This window comes from Adiantum capillus-veneris, chromosome 1, assembly GCF_014529385.1.
Source record: "Adiantum capillus-veneris isolate H3 chromosome 1, ASM1452938v2, whole genome shotgun sequence".
In the NCBI taxonomy this organism is placed as follows: domain Eukaryota; kingdom Viridiplantae; phylum Streptophyta; class Polypodiopsida; order Polypodiales; family Pteridaceae; genus Adiantum; species Adiantum capillus-veneris.
This window is the reverse complement of record NC_140931.1, coordinates 87560853-87574753: the sequence shown is the minus strand read 5'-3', so window position 1 is coordinate 87574753 and position 13901 is coordinate 87560853. Positions and strand designations below refer to the sequence as shown.

General features: G+C 40.6%; 1 pseudogene across 1 annotated transcript; it reads right to left on the bottom strand.

Annotated features, from left to right (window-relative positions):
• Positions 1–606: 606 nt before the first annotated feature.
• Positions 607–8371, bottom strand: LOC147465131 (aspartate carbamoyltransferase, chloroplastic-like; annotated as a pseudogene). The gene is made up of 7 exons (XR_015188922.1): positions 8302–8371; positions 7791–8223; positions 7216–7355; positions 6946–7119; positions 2640–2876; positions 2476–2575; positions 607–1918 (listed from the first exon to the last, which is right to left on the bottom strand). The product of XR_015188922.1 is annotated as an aspartate carbamoyltransferase, chloroplastic-like (transcript).
• Between the last annotated feature and the right edge of the window lie 5530 nt (positions 8372–13901).

The following is a 13901-nucleotide window of genomic DNA, read 5'->3' as shown; positions in this document are numbered from 1 at the left end:
TTGAAGCCATTAGGTCTTCACAATCAATCTCGAAAAAATAAAAATCCTTTAAAAAGATCTCAAATGCATAAGCGAAAGATGAGAGTCTAGGAAATGAAAAACCCCATGAAAGTGAAAACTTGGAAGACTTTTCATGTCTATGCATTGATACATTCTTCTTCTTTACCTTTCCTTTAGTGTTTTCTTCTCTTTAGAATTTCCTTGCATTGTGTAAGTAGTGAATTTTTTAAAAAAAATAGCCATTAGACTGCTTTCACTTATGCACTGACTTTGATATTTGGAGCAAACGTTTATCTCAAGTGTTAAGTCTCTTAAATGCATAAGGAACGTTTCTTTTCAAATTTTGGCATGAAGCTCAATCTAAGTCCATCACACTCATAAATTGGTCGATTCGTAGGTCATGGCAATCTAGCCTCGACAAATCCGTTCTACAGATACCTTAAAACAAAGCAAGTAGACTAATCTAAAAGATGTATAATTCCCATGTTAATACTACCCTTCAACCCTAATACCTCTAAATGTGATGTTAATGTGTGTCACTAAATCATATGATGTTAATGTGAGTCTCTAAATTATCTTTTCAAATGGAAATGTGTTAAAAGCATGGCCAAATCAATATGGATGTCCTTGAAAAAAAAGGATATTCGTTAAGCATCTCGCATCTTCTAAATCGGTTGCACCCCTTCTTAACAAGGCGGAGCCTCATGTTGGCACTCTAAAACAACAAAATGAAAAGGAAGTCATATGAGGGTCTTCAATGAATGGATCCATTCAAAAACTGAACTAAGAATTCAATGCTCACATGTAAAGGTATGTTTGGTAAGTATAACAAGAATTAAAGTCAAACTGTATATCCCATCTCCCTTGTTCGCTTAGATTGTTTAAAAAAGCAAAGATTACATCAATTAGAGGTGTCTAATGAAAACTGAAGGCCCATGATGGAATTTCAACTCAAGACAAGGTAACACAGAATACAAGTAAAACATAACAAAAGCACCAATCTGGCTGATAGCGACAATGTTCGGGAAAAACCAATTTTACAAACATACAAAATTCTTTTAGGGTAGATTCAAAGAGGAAATTTTCCAAAATAACCTGCGTGTTTTGCAATTTATCTCTATTTCCTTAAATTTTCCTACCAAGTTTTCTCCTTCTCCTCCTCCCTTCAACTGGCTGTTTTGATTTTTCAGCTGGCTCAAGGCCAAGCTGAGACACACTTTTCCCAAACACTGGATAGCGATAATTTTTTTTTAAAGCTTCAAACACACAATATCATGTTGTATCTTGATGGTAAACCATATGCTTTTAGAAAGGCTGCGGTTGCATCAAATTTTTGTGACAATGATTCCCATTGGCAACATGAATGAAATCTTCCCATCCATTGACATTACAAACCAATATGCTCATAACTAGTCAAAAGCTTCTTCATTTTAAAACAAAATTAACATAAAAAGTCCAATGCTCTACATAAGATGATGAGAAAGTGCGTAGATCCCCTCAATTAACCACCCTCTCAGAAAATAGGAGAATTGTTGTTTGTCATTGTTAACTTTGCAATGTTGGCACTAATCCACAAGCTTTACTGAACGGTCCACAATTGCTCTCAAGGCTTATGTAGGTCAGAAATGCTTCTTTATGGAGTAACTTGAGATAACTATATGGACATAACCTAGTATCCCAAGCTATTCCTGGAATAACTAGAAGAGGATCACCCAAGCATATGCTAGCAAGCATTTTGCGACTATGTGAACATACCCTAGTCTCGATTCTCCTCCAGAGACCATCAGTTTAAAACCCTCAACCTTCGGGACCGGATGCGCCTATGCCGGATGTATATGTGAGAGCTGAAGAGTTGATGATCTCCAAAACGACAATGGCTTCGTCTACCTTCATGATTTAAATGCTCTTCTACAACGAACTGAACATTAATTTGGCATCGATTAATACGAATTTAACTACGCTCATGGAGCATAAAACACTCATTAGAGCAAGCATTCTGTGACTACATGAACATTACCAAGTGTCCCAAGCACCAGGCTAACATCAGCTGCCTGAAGGCAGAAAAAAGAAAAAACAAAGGGACCACACCACATGGGCTACATACTAGCTCCCAAATTACCGTTAGCAGCCAAGCTTCAAACTCTCAGCTAAAACACTATGGATTCCTATGGCAAGAACAATCTTATTCAAACTTTTGAAGCATTGGTGTCACTGTTTAACTTACAAGCAGTGACACCAGCGTAATAATGATGCTCTCACAGAGCCCCTCACCTAATAATAACTGAGATGTCACACAGCCCCTCAGGTAACAATTGTAAACAATTGAGATGTCATCCATTTGCATTGTTGTTGCAGAAGCCTTCTATTGGATGACGATCCATCATCCGTGGATCGTCATCCACAACACAAGGCATGCAAGGTACCATCAAAACTGCTTTTACTCATAGATTAAATAGATTTCTTAGCCTCACCAACCTTTAAGTAGCAGCTTCAGAAGCGCCATGCGTATGTATAGCCCATTCTTGGCCTGACGAAAGTATGCAGCACAAGGATCGGAGTCCACATCGACAGTTATCTGCAAATAGTGTTACCTTTTAGTTCTGAACACATTTGAACCCTATTTCACACAAATCAGGTACCTCATCAAGGCGTGGGAGAGGATGGAGTACAACAGCATGTGACTGCAGGCGGCTCATGGTGTGCTTATCCACAATAAATTTCCCTCTTGCCTCCGCATAGAGATCAGTCCTGTCACTAAATCGTTCACGCTGAATACGAGTTTGATAAACAACATCACACTTAGACGCAACATCCATAAGGTCTGAAGTCTCTTCCCATTCCACATCCTTTGAAGTAAGATAATCTTTTATGTCATCCTGTAAACATATGACCAATTAGAGACTTCAACATGCTGTCATTAATATCGCCATACATTCATAAAAGTCTGACCTTATGAACAACAAGAGGGGCTAAAACTTCTTACACAAAACACACAATCAAGACACATAAATACCCATTTGAAAAAAGAGACTGACCTAGGACTTTCTTTGCTTTATTAAAAAAATTTACTCCATTTTAATTCACTTTTGAGGCACTGCATAAATAGTTTCCTCTGGTAGAGCTGCTTTCCAAGTTTTGCCTCAGCTGTATGGGTTAGATGCTGCTCTGTATACCTCTGCAAACTCATTCCGTATGCCTACAGTGAGCCACTTCTGAAGGGTCGCTAATCAGTTTAGAAGATATGGACATTCACCTTTTGGCCCAGTTTATTCTTCCGTATTTCCAATTTCTATTCTTTGTTGATCACAAGTGGCAGATTGAATACTATTTCTTGGGACGAGATTCAACAACAAGAAGCAAAAGGGTAAGAAGAAAAGCAACACATCCAAGAAGACAGATGCTGAAAAGCATCGATGCTTTGAAAGCAGATCGGCATTGCAATTATTGGGAGGAAAAAGGCCATTATTGGCAAAAGTGTCCAAACCAAGTTGGTGATGCTTCGACGTCTTTGGCAACGATACAATCACCAGCCTTTGTTCATTTGGAGATGCTACCTTTTGAGGCTTCTCCAAGGACATCAAAGGTTGAGAGCTCTTGCGGTCCAAGATGCTCAGAAGTGGATTCTTGATAGCGGTGCTTCACGGCACATGACACCTTCGAAGGATCAGTTATCCAAAATGCAGCGACACTGTGGTTCCATTTTCATTGACAACAAATTGGAGATTCCTGTTCACAACGTGTACCATGGAGTTGATTCCAAATGGCAGAGGGGGTATGCATACCTCCAAGGTTCTTTACGCTCCAAAGCAGGGTTTTCATCTCATGTCTTTGCACGAAGTGTGCAAGTAGGTTTCATAGAGGATGCAGTGTCCATTTGGGATCAAGACTCCAACCAATTGGTTTGGCCATTTGAACATTGATGCTCTCTTGGTCTCCCACAAGTGATTTATGGCATTATTGGTTTGGCCATATGAACATTGATGCTCTTCGTCATGCTTTTTGTGAACAATTGATTGAAGGATTACCAGATGTGGGGTGTAAGCATAGGCAATGCATTACTTGCATTTGTGGGGAGCAACATAGAGAGGCTATTCACAGGCACTTTACACACTGAGCTCCTGCGGTTTTGGAGATGGTTCACATAGACCTTTGTGGACCTATACAGACTCCGTCTTCGCGAGGCATTTGATCTTTTCAAGAATTAGAATAGCTCGTGGAGAAGGAAAGCAGCTAAGTGTTGAAGACAATTCGATCGGACACAGGTGGGGAGTTTACCTCCAATGCTTTTATACAATTTTGTGAAGGCCACGGCATCAAGCAGGAGCTTGTAAATACCGGATTGCCCTCGGAGAATGGAGTTGTGGAGCTAAGAATAGCATTGTGGTGGAGATGGCAAGGACGATATTCGAGCATAGAGACCTTTCGAAGTCTTTGTGGGCGGAGGCGGTGGCGATAGCAATTCACACTATCAACAGGTCTCCTACGTCTTCAATTCCAAGGAAGACTCTGTTTGAGGCTTACTTTGGTAGAAAGTCCGATGTCTCTCATTTTCAGATATTAGAGAGTAATGCCATGTACCAAAGAAGCAAAGCAGAACGTTTGACCACAAGTCCAACGAAATGGTTTTTGTAGTCTTTCAAAGGGATATCGACTTTATAATGGAGTGAAGAAGAACATTGTTCTAAGCCGCCATGTGGTCTTCGAAGAGCATATTCCTTCAAAGGAGTCCACTCCCAAGACTTCCACAACACTTGTTTGCCTCTCCTTGGCAATCTTGACGATGATGTTCCTCTTGAGGTCGATGAATTTTGAACCCTCTTCTCCAGTTCCTATCCATCAAGCTCCGGAGAACAATGCACATGTGCCAATATAGAGGAAGATGTACAAGTAGCTAGCTCCCTCTTGCGGGGGCAAAACCAACAAGTTACCAAATTGGCTATTGGAGACTTTATGAGATGCAATTACCTCAACGACTTCGGAATGTTGAGACAGATGGGACTTTATTGCAGGTGAACTATGCCTTGATGGCCTCAATGATCAACGACACAGACCCTCTGACAGCTGAGGAGGCCCTGAAGTGGAAGTTGGCCATGCAGAAAAGAGCTTGATTCCAGCAAGAAGAATAGGACATGGAAGTTGGTTCCGCAACCAGCAAAGCGGAAGGTGATTAGTGTCAAATGGGTCTACAATACCAAGTACAACTCTGATGGTTCTTTGAATAAGCACTAGGCACTTTTTATTCCCCAAGGCTTTTCCCAAAGACATGGCGTGGACTACAACGAAATCTTTGCACCGACCACAAGGATTGCGACCATTCGGACAGTTTTTGCTCTTGTAGCCTTTATTGGTTGACCCGTGTTTCAGATGGATGTCATGTCAACTTTCCTCAACAGCGACTTAGAGGAGGAGGTGTATGTGGAGCAGCCTCCACAGTTCTTAGATCCAGATTTTAGTGACATGGTTTGCATGTTGTGGAAGGCTCTCTATGGCCTCCTCTATGTGGATGATCTTGTCATTACAAGTAGCCCTGAGCAGTATCTCCGCTTGCTTCAATACTTTCTTGGTTTGGAGGTATGGCAAACAAGGGAGGCATCTTTCTCTCTCGGCAACCCTATGTCCAAGAGTTGTTAGAAGCATTTCGTATGGCCGAGTGCAAACCCATCTCATCTCCTATGGATCCCAACCAGAAGTTGTCACAATATGACCCACTCAAATCTAGCGGATGATACAAAGTATTGGAAGCTGATCAATACTCTTATTTGGGTACTCAGCACCCGGTTTGATCTTAATTTCTTGGTGGGACTTCTCAGTTCGTTTATGCAGAGACCCGCCAAGTCACATGTGGAGCATGCTCTTCGGACCTTGCGGTAATTGAAGCAGTCAAAGTCATTAGGCATTTGGTATGCAGTTGGAGGTACATACTACAGACTGCAAGATCATTCTTCGAGGATGGAGTGATTCAAATTAGGACGGAGATCCAGAAAGAACGATCGACTACAGGTTACATATTTTTATTTTGCCTACGAGCGATTCGACGGAGATCGAGATACAACAATCAACTATAGGTTACAACTTTTCATGGAGCAGTAAAAAACAGCCTACAATTGCCTAATCATCCATAGAGGCGAAGTATAGGGCTGTTTGAAGTGCTACATGCGAGTCAGTGTGGTTATGTAATATGGTGATAATTAGAGTTGTACATTCATTGCAAGGAACCTGCTTTTCATGCCCGCACCAGTATTTATAAAGATATAGTACCATTTTGTTCATGAGACGACCAAGGATGGCTCTATTTGATTAGAGAATTTTTCTACATCAGATAACTCTTTTCCTACACCAGATAACCCTACTGATATCTTCACCAAACCTCTACCACAAGCGACATTATCCCTTCATGTCAGCCCCCTTGGATTGCTTCCCCATCCAGGGCTGAGGAGGGTGTTATGAGTTTCAGTTTCCTCTCCCATGGTGGCTCTAGTATCTCAAAGGAGCAGATTACGGAATAGGGGCCGTTTTGTGGCTATGCCCAGCCGTAAGTAAGGTAGACATACCTTCTCAACGGTACTTTCCGCTGTTGTGCCCACCCACTAGGTTGGCATGAGATGGGACCCCTCTTCTTAGGGTTTCCCAGGGTCAGAATAATTAGTGTTCAGCATAGCCCCTCTTTTATGTGTATTTATTATCACTTTATATGATATTTCATATTTTAGGGGCAGACTCGTATATTTCTCGGTCATGGGGTTTTATGCAGAGGTAGGGCAGTTGTTGGAAGTCCCTATTAGTATATAGGGACCCCCCACCCTCTTTTTGTTTGGGCCCATTGAGCATCCCCAAAGGTCTCTTGTACATAGTACATAGCTCCTTTTCGCCCAAACACACAAGCATAGAGAGAGAGAGAGAGAGAGAGAGAGAGAGAGAGAGAGAGAGAGAGAGAGAGAGAGGAACCTTCATTTTGACAACATCTGGAGCCACAAAAAAGAGTTTTACACCATGGTACTTCCCTAACAAGTATGCCAATGATCTCACAGTTCGCCCATTAGCAAGATCACCAACAAGGCCCACTTTGATATCATCCAAGCGTCCAATTTCTCTTTGGATAGTATAAACGTCCAGCAGAGCCTGCTCAACAAAATGGCTTATTAGAACCGAGCCCAGAAGAACAAGCTTATGGTCGATTACTGGGAAATTGAAATACTGACTGTTTCAAAAGCCAACCTGAGTAGGATGCTGACCAGGACCATCACCAGCATTGATAACAGGTATTGTCGCTGCCGCAGCTGCTTGCTTGGCAGCTCCGCTCTTAAAATGTCTCAGCACTATGATATCAGAATAACCTTCGACAGTCCGTATGGTATCTATAAGCAAGTTCAATTACTTATCAGTCTTCTCATGGATGTGTATTTTACAAAACCAATATTCTTGCAGGAAAAAAAGGTTACAAACGAAACATGCTTGCAGACACAAGGTTATATTCAGTTACTAAATTAAATCAAGACAATTTTATCTATTCTATAATCATAAAAACACTTCTTTGAAGCAAAACCTAGGTTTAAGGGTGTACTTGATATGATGTTAGATGATTACTACAATGAGGGTTGGGGGTCCTTATATACCCCTCAACTGAATTGTCCGACCCGATTCTCCTGTCAAATAAGTAAAAAATAAAATGACAGAAAACTAAACATGATTACATTGGCAGGCATTCAATTGAGATCCACGTCCCACATACTACTTTGAAACAAACTTTCATATACGCCTGCTTAAAATTATGGGAAAAAAGACCAACACACCTTCTAGTGTTTCACCTTTGGCCGCAGAAGAAAATTCTCTGGCATTTTCTGTTGTGAGAACTTCCCCCGCCAAGCCTCTTCATGGCAGATTCAAAGGAGAGTCGAGTGCGGGTAGAAGGCTCATAAAAGAGAGTGGCCATGAGGTAACCCTTGAGTATGTTATGTGCATCTGTGTCCTTCTCAAGGTCTTCCATGACACCAGCAACATCAAAGATGCGACCAAGCAGGTCACGATCAAATTGCTGAGCCTCGATCACGTCACTGAGAGGAAACCTTTGGCCGGCTGAAGACGATGGATTTTGCCGAATCTTCTGTGGACAATTGAATTGCCATGGACAACGGCAAGCATGTCGTTTGCGTCTGCGCCCATCTTTGTGTGGGCTGCAACCTAAAAGAGGAGCTGCAACCCCAGCTGCTTCGCGAGATTTGTTCTCTGCTTAGATCGTTGAGACATGGGTGGTGAGGTGCTCTCAGCTCCACCACCATGTTCGTGACCTTCAGCTGCTTCTACTCAGCCAGCGTAGTAGTAGGGAAGCGACAGTAAAGTACGCCGCAGGTTCCGTTTCGAAAACCCGCGCCATCCAACTCTATTATTTGCCAGGACTCACGAGGTCGTTCCAATGCAAGCCTCAACGGCCGGCCCTCATCACTATATCACACGGAGATGGTCAAATGGGATCTCAAATGGGATCAATGGTGGAGGAGGAAAACGCGGGGTGCGCCAATCATGGTCCGTCAGATTTGACAATCATTCCGAATTAACTATTCTGCCCGGAGTTTACAAATTTACCTGGAATTTACTAATCGGCCCACATTTACAGTATGAGATACTCGAATGCCCTATATTTCAACGAACGCATGCGGGTGTAGTGGTCAATGCACATGGCTCGCCGTGGGGAGGTCACGGGTTCAAGACGTGGGGTGTGGATTGCTCCGAATTTACAAGCCTACCCGAATTTACTAAATGTCCCGAATTTACAAATGTGCATCTTACGGGTTCGAATCATCTCAACCGTAGATCCCATTTGAAGTTGCCTGTGCGAGATAGTGTGGAGGCCGGCTGCCCCGACGGGTTGAAAATGTCACATGAATGGTACCCATACAAGCAAACATCGATGTGCAATAGCTTTGGACCAAAACAAGGCCGACACTAATGCGTAGACGGCGGCACTGCCTGCTATTAGAGAGAGAGAGAGAGAGAGAGAGAGAGAGAGAGAGAGAGAGAGAGAGAGACTGCGTTGATCGACAGAGCAGAGCAGAGAAACACACACACACACACATAAAGAGAGAGAGAGATCTTGACTGCTTTGAACGGCGGAGAGAGAGATATAATATATTTTTACTAGGGACCTAAAAAATAGCCTAAAAATGCCTAAAAGAAAGCCTAAAAAATGTGTACACAATTTGATAGGCACCACCCCTATATCACTACCTGGCCAACAAGATGTTTTTATACATCTTGTAGTATGTCCGTCCACCAAGCCCAAGCAATCATTCAATGTAAAACATGAAAAATGGAATGGCGTGGAATGGTTATCCTCAAATTTGAGTGTCCTTTGAAATTTTGGGGTGCATGTCCAATCCTAATCCTATTGGCACTGACGAGCAGTTGATTGTTGAGATGTCGAGCTCTCCATGAGCTGGCACTCTTGGTAGGCCTTGGTGACCGTTGGCCACATTTACATCACCGACATGGCGTATCCTCGACAGGGATTCTACAGTTGGCATCTGTTCTAGCCAGCATAGCTACTTACTAGGTTCATATTATGGACCGCATCTCTCTTTTGGTTGTACTACTTATGTAGTCAATTTTTCATTATGTAAATACACACTCATTTTGTGAAGTAGAAGAAGAAGAAAGTTCAACCCTCTACCGTGTGTATCTTCTTCTCTGTGTGTGTCTATGTGTAGCTTGGGAGAAGGTCTCTCTCTTCTCTCCTCTTTCTTTACATTGATGTAATTTATGCTTTTTCCAGCATTTCAATAATATGGAATACATGCTATCCTCTTTTTGAGATACTAGCTCTTGATAGTTGATATCAGTTTGGGCATACTTAGTGTTTTCACTTATACAAGTTTCGTGAAGGCGATGTATGCCAATTGAAGTTGTTTTGGGCTGATTTAATTGGTCCAATTTATGGTCTTTTGGTGCCAATTTTTGGCATAGTGTGATACACTTTTGGCAGTGTTTTGGTCTCTTCATGCCTGGCATGTTTGCTTGTGGATAGGCCCTATTTCGTGGCATTTCGAATCAGTGACAGATTCTAATTTTATTGCATTGATTTGGGACTTGTTTTTACACGTCTGCTACTATTTACCAATCGTTTTGGTCATTTATTTATCCCCCTTATGCTCGACTTTGTGGTGGATACTACTTTGTACGCTCGTGTGGTGTCGTTTTTTGGCATTTCTAATAGTTGTCTTGAGTCGAGTTTGTATAGCCTTTTGTGAGGGTCATGGTGAAGTTTTTTGAAGCCAAGCACTAGGGATCAGGTTACCGCGTGTGAGGTGGATTAGGTCGTTGGAGCTCTCCTTATTGTTTCTTTGCTATCGGAACATGTACAAATGAGTATAGGTGCTCGTTAAGCAGAGTTGACTTCACACTATTTTGAGTCAATTTAAATTTTGTTTATGCCCAAATTTTGATATATTGTCTACATGTTGTTTATGGTTGTTATAATTTGAATATAATGCAAGGATACTATTGAAACTTTTCTAGAATTCTCAGAGATTCTTTGCCATAGTTCATCTTTTGGCTTATGCATTCTTTTGAGCACTTGTTGGTTTCAGATTTTACCAAATTATTGCCAAAACTCTATCAAAATTTTCTCTTGATCTTGCCATAGTCTCGTGATTTTAAACATTAGAAAGTTTGATGGTAGCAATTTCTCTTTGCGGAAAGAGCTAATTCAAGATGTTCTTATCTTAAATAAGTAGTTAAAGGTGCTTGCTAGCATGTCTGACAGGATTGGGTCGAGCTAGATGTATTGGCAAAGTCTACCATTCAACTACACTTGGTAGAATTTGTTTATTTCACAGAGATTGTGAAGAAAGTTATCAAGTCTTTATGGAAAAAATATGTAGCATTGATGAGAAGGAAATTGCTACAATATGATTTACCTTACAAAAAGCTTTTCAATTTGAGTGAGTTCAATATCATTTCAGCCAGTTACTAGCTCAAAACCTAAAATTAGATGAGGAAGTTTGAGTTATATGTATGTTATGCTCATTGCCTTTATCATAAGATACATACCATCATGTTGTTGGTGATTCTACACATATCAATGGTACCTTTTAGAATTTTTTAAACAGACTCTCACTCCTAATGCATGTGAATCTCAAAGAGAAGAAAAAATTTCACAATGCAATTATAATACAAAGGTTGTTGGAGCATATGTCGTATTAGCTAATGAGCTTGTTATCATGCATTACTCTTAGCATCATCAAAGATATTTCCATGTCCATCCTAGGTTCCAATAGAAACAATCATAACTTCTTTTACTTGTACTACACCTACCTTGCAATCAAAGAGGCATTATGGCCTTAATGAACTTCTATGCTCTAAAAAGTGCACTGCATTTTGCATATAGTATCGCATTCCCTACCTACATGTCCTCAAAATAACCCACTCTTGTGAATGTTAAGGAAGATGATATTGTTGGACAAAACAGACGCACGGGGGGGGGGGGGGGGGGAGAGAGAGAGAGAGAGAGAGAGAGAGAGAGAGAGAGAGAGAGAGAGAGAGAGAGAGAGAGAGAGAGAGAGAGAGAGAGAACACAAAGACATTGCCTTTTACCATGATAGTAGCATGTAGATGTTCTCTCCTTTTGAAGTAGTTGGCCTCACAATGACAAGGTACTTAACCAAGGATTGCAAAGTGTTCGATACCAAATGTCATTCTTCCTTGGAAAAAATAGTAGATTAGTGATAAGTATTTGTGCTTTCTTGATTGCTTCTATAAATATTAACAACATTCGTGCACATTGTAAACTTCAAGTGATCATGAATCAAACAGACTTCACATACAATTGTTGATGAGTGTTCAGGGGAAAGTGGCACTATTCTCCCTTGTTAAAATACTCACTGAAATGTGGCTCTCTTTTTTGTTAGCATGGGGGGGTTCTCATGTTAAGAATCAAGTTGCGGCTTTCTTGGAACCGAGTTTATAAAGAGCCTAGTGCAAGATGATAACTCTTGAATATGAAGTAGAGTCATGTCACCAGCTATCCTCTATGTACTAAAACTTAGAAAACCATATTCTAAAAGTAAATTAAAAATTCATGATATTAATTTGAAACAACTATATTAAATAGTAAGGATACTAGATCAATACAAGCTCATTAGAATGCTAGAGGGAAAGGAAGATCGAGGTATTTGAAGAGATAAAAAACAAAGAGTAACTTGATAATGAGGAATTCATGTCATTAGGAGGGTGATGATACCATTGGCACTGTGCATTGAAGAGAAGAAGTGGGAAAGCCTTGTAAGTACAAATATATCAAAAGACGGTTGACCCTCATGCATCAAATATGAGTGACTGCGTGCATTAAGAAAAGTGATCATATATGGAGAGATGTCCTCATGTTGTAGGCATAGAAAACACTCCAAAGTTGTCTAAGCTAGACCTTGCTGGGTACATCCTAGTATGAGGCACTCATCCAATGAGGTGATCATGTAAAAATCAATGAGAATCCTTCATGTGCATCTCAATAAAGCAAAACTAAAAATATGTTGCAATCTAAACACGTATGTTGCAATCAACGTACTCTTAGAGAAGGCATCAAGAGTAGGTATGCAAGTGGAAAAATGAATTTGAGATCAAAGGGTAGGTGACTGCATTTGGAGATGAACCATCACTATGCATCCTTAAAGAATAGTCATAGCTTATCAATCCACCTCTTGTCAATCATAACTTGCAATCGATATGCTTCAAAAGATTGCATCATGGGCATGAAGCTTCTAAAGAACTTCCTATGCTTTTGCAAAAACCAATCTAGTAAACGTACATGTTGGCTAACAATTGTGTAGGTTGCTATCCACATAACATATGTCTATGCATTGATCATGGGTTGTTATTCACACTGCTTGAGCAACATAGTGTGCTTTCTATAACGGGATGTTTCTTACAAGAAATTTAAAATAATTTTTAAAATTATATGTGCAATGCTTACTAGGTTCTAATGTATGAAAACAAATAATTTCAATACATAGTGGGATGCCGAACAAGAAGAAAAGGCTGGAAGGTAAAAAGAAGAGTTAATATACAGAAACATATGCAAATTTCATGCAAGAAGCTACATCTTTATATCGAGTCAATTGTCTTTCAACTCTACTCTCCATTGTCAAGGCTTTTCATTTCCTCTTCACTTTGGTTTTGAAAGATTTTCTAATTCTCTAAAATTGTGGTGACCTAAAAGGGTCTTTCAATTCATATACAAATAACAGCCTCTCTATGGTTGAAAGTGAAAAACCTATGACTCCACCTATTGTTTGTTCTCATTTCCACCATAACGATAGTCTCCTTGATAGGTCCATAGATTTCAAAAGCTTGTATTAGCTTCAATTTTCCATCACAATGCTTTGTTGGGTGACATGGATCTTAAGGTTGTGATCTTGGGTAAGTTTACGATGGCATGTATCATGTATGGACCATGGCCCCGGGGCGGTCACTTATCAAAAGCTTCCTATATCACGTGCGTTCAAGAGGTTATTAATAATACCTCAATATACATACTATATTTACACTATGTGCCTATTTAAAAAAACCCCACCCCCCTCTATATGTATACATTTTGATACATTTTGATCTTTAAATAATCCTCTTCGGTTAACTCACGTGATAGGCATACACATTCTAAAAAGTGACCGCCCCGGGGCCATGGCCCAATTTTCCACATTTTCAATTGATGGTTGACCTCTTGGCAACTTGGGTGCACACAAAATATTGGAGGCAAAACCATGGAAGATTTGCGCACACACGCACGCACACACATAGAGAGAAATAGATAGATAGATTTTATCACCGTCCTCGAAGGTCAAATATCACCCATGGGACCAAAGATACATATAATGTAGTATGTATGAGACTGATAAGTGGTTCTCGATGCTCCA